Source organism: Papaver somniferum, chromosome 1 (genome assembly GCF_003573695.1).
Source record: "Papaver somniferum cultivar HN1 chromosome 1, ASM357369v1, whole genome shotgun sequence".
Classification (NCBI taxonomy): Eukaryota; Viridiplantae; Streptophyta; class Magnoliopsida; order Ranunculales; family Papaveraceae; genus Papaver; species Papaver somniferum.
This window is the reverse complement of record NC_039358.1, coordinates 219,265,191-219,272,372: the sequence shown is the minus strand read 5'-3', so window position 1 is coordinate 219,272,372 and position 7,182 is coordinate 219,265,191. Positions and strand designations below refer to the sequence as shown.

At 38.7% G+C, this 7,182-nt stretch overlaps 1 pseudogene; it reads right to left on the bottom strand.

The window, feature by feature from the left end:
• Positions 1 to 1,703: 1,703 nt before the first annotated feature.
• Positions 1,704 to 6,838, bottom strand: LOC113316272 (annotated as a pseudogene).
• Between the last annotated feature and the right edge of the window lie 344 nt (positions 6,839 to 7,182).

Sequence of the window (7,182 nt, the reverse complement as noted above, 5' to 3'; positions counted from 1 at the left end):
ATCCGTATATCTCTGACTCATATTGATGAGATGATAAAAGATGGCAAAACCTATACCAAGAGTTGGTTCACGTAGGAATGGACGTATTAGTTCACGTAAGACTGGACGTAGAATACCAAAAGGAGTTATTCATGTTCAAGCAAGTTTCAACAATACCATTGTAACGGTTACAGATGTACGGGGTCGGGTGGTTTCTTGGTCCTCCGCCGGTACTTGTGGATTCAGGGGCACAAGAAGAGGGACACCGTTTGCTGCCCAAACCGCAGCAGGAAACGCTATTCGTACAGTAGTCGATCAGGGTATGCAACGAGCAGAAGTCATGATAAAAGGTCCTGGTCTCGGAAGAGATGCAGCATTACGAGCCATTCGTAGAAGTGGTATACTATTAAGTTTCGTACGGGATGTAACCCCTATGCCACATAATGGATGTAGACCTCCTAAAAAAAGACGTGTGTAGAAAAAAGAATGGAACTGATTTCAAGAGAAAAAAATGATTCAATAATCTGATCAAAAAAAATTACTATGCTTCGAGAGGAAGTAGCAGTATCTACTCGGACACTACAATGGAAGTGTGTTGAATCTAGAGCAGACAGTAAGCGTCTTTATTATGGCCGTTTTATTTTGTCTCCGCTTCTGAAGGGTCAAGCCGATACAATAGGCATCGCGATGCGAAGGGCTTTGCTTGGAGAAATAGAAGGAACATGTATCACACGTGCAAAATCTGACAAAATACCACATGAGTATTCTACTATAGTAGGTATTGAAGAATCCGTACATGAAATTTTAATGAATTTGAAAGAAATTGTATTAAGAAGTAATCTATATGGAACTCGCGACGCATCCATTTGCGTCAGGGGTCCTGGATACGTAACTGCTCAAGACATCATCTCACCGCCTTCTGTGGAAATTGTTGATACTACACAGCATATAGCTAGCCTAACGGAACCCATGGATTTGTGTATTGGACTACAAATCGAGAGGAATCGTGGATATCGTATGAAAACACCAAATAATGCACAAGATGGAAGTTTTACTATAGATGCAGTATTCATGCCTGTTCGAAATGCGAATCATAGTATTCATTCTTATGGGAATGGAAATGAAAAACAAGAAATACTTTTTCTAGAAATATGGACGAATGGAAGTTTAACTCCTAAAGAAGCACTTCACGAGGCTTCCCGTAATTTGATCGATTTATTTATACCCTTTCTACATGCGGAAGAACGTGACACAAATTTAGAGGACAATCAAAACATAGTTACTATACCCTTTTTTACCTTTCAGAATAAATTGGATAAACTAAGCAAAAGCAAAAAAGATATAGCATTGAAATGTATTTTTATTGACCAATCAGAATTGTCTCCCAGGATCTATAATTGTCTCAAAAGGTCCAATATATATACATTATTAGACCTCTTGAATAAGAGTCAAGAAGATCTTATGAAAATAGATCATTTTCGCATAGAAGATGTAAAACAGATATTAGATATTCTACAAAAGCGTTTCGCAATTGATTTACCAAAGAACAAGTTTTCTTTTTTGAATCCATTGGAATGATTTCATCCTTTTTAGAAAGAAAAAATAAAAAAGGTTTTGGATCTTCAGTAGGATCCATATATTTTGGGTAAATCTAGAATTTCATTGAATAGGTGTATCTAGGGAATAGTCGCTTCAAAGTGAATCCTCCCTAGATACACACGTCGTTTTTTTATTTCTATTTCACGGTTGAGTCAATTTAAAAAAGACCTAAAGTTAAAGATTTATCAATAGGTAATGTTGCTCCAATACCCAACCAAAGAGCTACTGCGGTCCCAATCAAAAAGACAGTTGTAGCTACTGGACGACGAAACGGGTTTTGGAATTTATTAACATTCTCCAAAAAGGGTACTGTCAATAATCCCGCCGGTACTGAAACCATTAAAAGAACCCCCAACAATTTATTTGGTACTGTGCGAAGTATTTGAAATACGGGAAAGAAGTACCATTCGGGTAATATTTCCAAAGGAGTAGCAAACGGATCTGCAGGTTCGCCAATCATTGACGGTTCTAGAACCGCTAAACCTACGTTACATGCAATAGTACCTAGAATTACTACTGGAAAAATATATAAAAGATCGTTAGGCCATGCGGGTTCTCCATAATAATTATGACCCATCCCTTTTGCCAATTTGGCTCTTAATACAGGATCATTCAAGTCAGGTTTTTTTGTTATTGGGATAGGTGAATTCGTATGGATCCATCCCCCGAAGGAACCGGACATGATAATTTTTCATCATCCGGCTCGAGCAAGAATCAAAGGAGTAAAATAGATCTATATAAAATCTATATGTCATCCATATCCACACATATATGACTCTATGTAAGAAAAGATTTACCGGATGCAATTTTCCGGAGTTGCAACTACCCATTGCAAAGAATTCAGTTCTTGCTTGTAAATGCCCAATACCCAAGTAGGCTTAAAAATTTGATCATGATCAAGTGCGTTTTGGGTCGTCTCATACCTTGCAATTTTTTCTCCCAAAAATATCTCGAGTCTTCTTACATACAAAGGATTTACTTGTTACTAATATAGTCTAGCCTCTGTTCTTCTTTAGATCCCTTGTTTCACTCCGATAGTATTATAGATCGAAATCGATGCAAAGGAAATGAATGCATTTCCATACTATTAAGTAAGTTCAATTGATACAACATAAGCTTGATCATACCACATCACTTATTCTACTGGATCTTACGGAGCCTGGTGATGCACGACATGATTCGTCTCTGATCATAGAAAAAATTCTCCTCAAGCGAACCAGCCTATCTTCTGTATGGGGCGTACGCAGTGGTTGGAACAGAGACACATTTGGTTGTCAATTCCAATGTGGCGGATAAAATCATATATCTGCACGGGCCAATCAATAGTTCAAGTCACACACTCCCATAATCCATTTTCTCTTCGTAGAATCCACTTCAACTATTCATATCAAATAAATAATACAATATTGTAGAGTTGAAGGTAAATATCCAAAAAAATGTCTTATTTTTCAATAATCCATATTTCTAGCAATGAAATACTACTCCTCCTCCCCAAACAGATATATAATTGATTACAAATATCTAGGATCTGTCTTCTCTATAAAGGACCAGAAATGCCTTGCTTACGTATCATTGGGAAATGCATTAACATAAATACGGCAGTAAGCAGAGGTAATACAAAAGTGTGTAAACTATAAAAACGCGTTAAAGTAGATTGGCCCACACTAGCACTTCCTCGTAATAACTCGACCAAGGGTGATCCTATTACAGGAATAGCATCAGGTACGCCTGTCACGATTTTTACTGCCCAATAACCAATTTGGTCCCGAGGTAAGGAATAACCAGTTACACCAAAAGATGCGGTCAATACACCCAGAATCACACCCGTAACCCAAGTCAATTCGCGGGGTTTTTTAAATCCACCGGTGAGATACACACGAAATACATGCAGGATCATCATTAAGACCATCATACTTGCTGACCATCGATGAACTGATCGGTTAACCAACAAGTTAGCTTCAGTCATTATGTATTGAACCGAGGCAAAAGCCTCGGTAATGGTCGGACGATAGTAAAAAGTCATAGCAAACCCCGTCGCTACTTGTACTAAAAAACAAGTAAGGTAATCCCCCCTAGACAAAAATATGTTAACATGAGGAGGAACATATTTACTAGTTATTCATCTGCAATCGCGTGAATATCGAGACATTCTTCGAACCAATCATATACTTTATTGAGATAGGTAAACCAAGGGGACTCCCCTCATAGAACCGTATATGAGAATTTCATCTCGTACAGCTCAATCCCAAACAAAACAAATACTAGCTGCAAGTGCAAGGGAAAGGGATATTGTATTGTAATAGAAATTTGTAAAACTCCTCTTTATCCGGATTCCATCGTCTCTCTGAAGATACGAAGGACCAAAAATCCCGAAGTTATTCTTTAGCTTCTTTGTGATGATAATGAAAAATCAAGTTGGCTCATTCGTCTTTATGTTGATCGTTGTAGGCCTCTTGAATCTTCTCTTTCCCTTTTATTTATTTTTTTTGCTGTGTGTAATGTAGATTTTTTTGTTGATAGAAAATTATCTTGTTGAGACCCTATGGATTTATTGAAACCTCAGATTCATACTAGAACCACGATGATTCAATAAAGCTCCCAAGCTAAGTCCAAAGGTTCTCTGTGGATCATCACTTATTCAATGAATAGATGTAATGACTAAAAAATTCTTGGTTGATAAATATGCCCCTTAAAAAAAAAATTTAGTCCGGTCGCGAGGTCTAAATAGTAGGTATGAATCATAGTTCAAATTTTTCTTGATCTATGTATTTCGTGCTCCAGATATTAGAATAAATATCCGACGGGGTAGAACCATCTCTGTCGAGATGTCAGACCTATTCTCTGTATTATCAATAGGATCAATTAAAACAAGTCACACACTCTATTGAAAAGCCAGGACTTCATGGTTCTTATGGACCTAATTCATTGAAATCCCGTCCAGTAAAACAGAAGAATTATAAATCTCTAAAATAATACATAGGAATACCGCAAATAAAGCCATTGCGACACCCATCAAAGGGGTAGTTCCCCATCCAGGAGCTACTTTACCATATTCCGAATTCAACGGTTTCAATAAAGCTCCTACATTTGTTCGTCTTGGACCAGATCTAGAACTACCCTCAACGGTTTGTGTAGCCATAAATACTCTTGCATTGGTTGAGATCTGTTGACTTTGTATACCATTCCGTTGTAAATAAACGATCTTATCATAGATCCATTGTGGTCTTGAAATTATATAATAATGGAAACAGCAACCCTAGTCGCCATCTTTATATCTGGTTCACTTGTAAGTTTTACCGGGTACGCCTTATATACCGCTTTTGGGCAGCCCTCTCAACAACTAAGAGATCCATTCGAGGAACACGGGGACTAGTTGAAGTAATGTAATGAGCCTCCCTATAGGGAGGCTCATTACATTACTTCAATTGAGATAATGAAAAATTATTTCTTAGTCGGAACCTTCGGTGGTTCTCGAAAAAAGATAGCGAAAAAAATAATCCCTAGAGTCGAGACTAAGAGGAATGTATAAACCAATGCTTCCATAGATTCGATCGTGGTTTACAATTATAGCTTCCACACCTGTTCATTTGGGATCAGCTCCCAGATAAGATAAAGAAAGGACAAGAATCAAAGAAAAACGGTGATTCAAATCAAGATTTCTCCAGTACCTTATGTTATGTTAAATCACAAAAAGAAAAGAAAATAGAGTCGAAAGAAACCATAACTGTTGTCTCAGACTACCTGTCTCTTTGTAGTTGGATCTCCAAGTTTTTGGAATGCTCCAAATTCCACTTGAGAATCCAAATCTGGGTCAATACCAGCAAAAACATCTCTGAACAAAGTTCTAGCACCATGCCAAATGTGTCCGAAAAAGAAGAGCAAAGCAAATGAGGCATGCCCAAAAGTGAACCAACCCCTTGGACTGCTACGAAAAACACCGTCGGATTTCAAAGTAGCACGATCTAATTCAAAAATCTCGCCCAATTGAGCACGTCTAGCATATTTTTTCACGGTAGCAGGATCACTATAACTGACTCCATTCAGTTCACCGCCATAGAACTCAACAGTTACACCTACCTGTTCGACACTATACTTGGATTCTGCCCTTCTAAAAGGAACATCGGCTCTCACAATTCCATCTCCGTCTACCAAAACTACTGGAAATGTTTCAAAAAAAGTAGGCATGCGACGTACAAAAAGCTCATGGCCTTCTTTATCTCTAAAGATAGGATGTCCTAACCACCCAACGGCTATTCCATCCCCGCTGTCCATTGAACCCGCTCGGAATAATCTCCCTTTGGCTGGATTATTACCAATGTAATCATAAAAAGCCAATTTTTCGGGAATTTTAGACCAAGCTTCTGATACACTCTGATTTTCGGCTAGCCCGGCGCTAACCCGCGATATATTTCTTGCTGGAAATATCCTTGGTCCCATTGATAACGAGTAGGACCAAATAATTCGATCGGGGTTGTTGCTGAACCATACCACATAGTTCCAGCAACAACGAAAGCTGCAAAAAAGACAGCAGCGATACTACTGGAAAGGACAGTTTCAATATTACCCATACGTAATCCTTTGTATAGACGTTGAGGCGGGGGACACTAAGATGGAAGAGGCCCGCTAATATGCCTAAGGTACCTGCTGCAATATGATGAGAGGCTATTCCTCCCGGAACAAAAGGATCAAAACCTTCTACACCCCATGCGGGATTGACAGATTGTACTTTTCCAGTCAGTCCATAAGGATCAGACACCCATATTCCAGGACCATACAAGCCTGTTACATGAAATGCGCCAAACCCAAAGCAAGCGACCCCTGAGAGGAATAAATGAATTCCAAAGATCTTGGGCAAATCCAAAGAAGGTTTTCCTGTACGTTCATCATAGAAAATTTCTAGATCCCAATATACCCAATGCCAGATAGTTGCCAAGAAGCACAAGCCAGAAAACAGAATATGTGCCCCGGCCACACCTTCGTAACTCCAAATACCCGGATTCGTTATAGTCCCTCCTGTGATACTCCAACCACCCCAGGAATTCGTTATTCCTAAACGAGTCATGAAAGGTATAACGAACATACCTTGTCTCCACATTGGATCAAGAACTGGGTCAGAGGGATCAAAAACGGCTAATTCGTATAGAGCCATCGAACCGGCCCAACCAGAAACTAGAGTTGTATGCATTATATGGACAGAAAGTAACCGTCCGGGATCATTCAATACAACGGTATGAACACGATACCAAGGCAAACCCATGGAAATACCCCTTTATCAAAGAAAAATAGATACTATGTTACTTTATCGCATTGGAAAAGACTCTGCTTATGCTATGGACTTCTCCTTTTCAATGGATTATCTCGGAGCAAGGGTGCATTTATATTGCATTCCGTTGGTAATAACAGAAAAATTCTGTTCGTAGGAACAAAGAGAAGCAAATATATTCTATACCCGATAAGTACCAATACGCAACGGGGGGATGGGTCTCATTTTAGATGAGTGAATTAGAGATACTTGTTCATGATTTGAACATCGCAGCTCATTCATAATAATTTTTTTATGCATTCCGTCTTCTTCGATGAACTTTACAATCTAGGGATAAAACC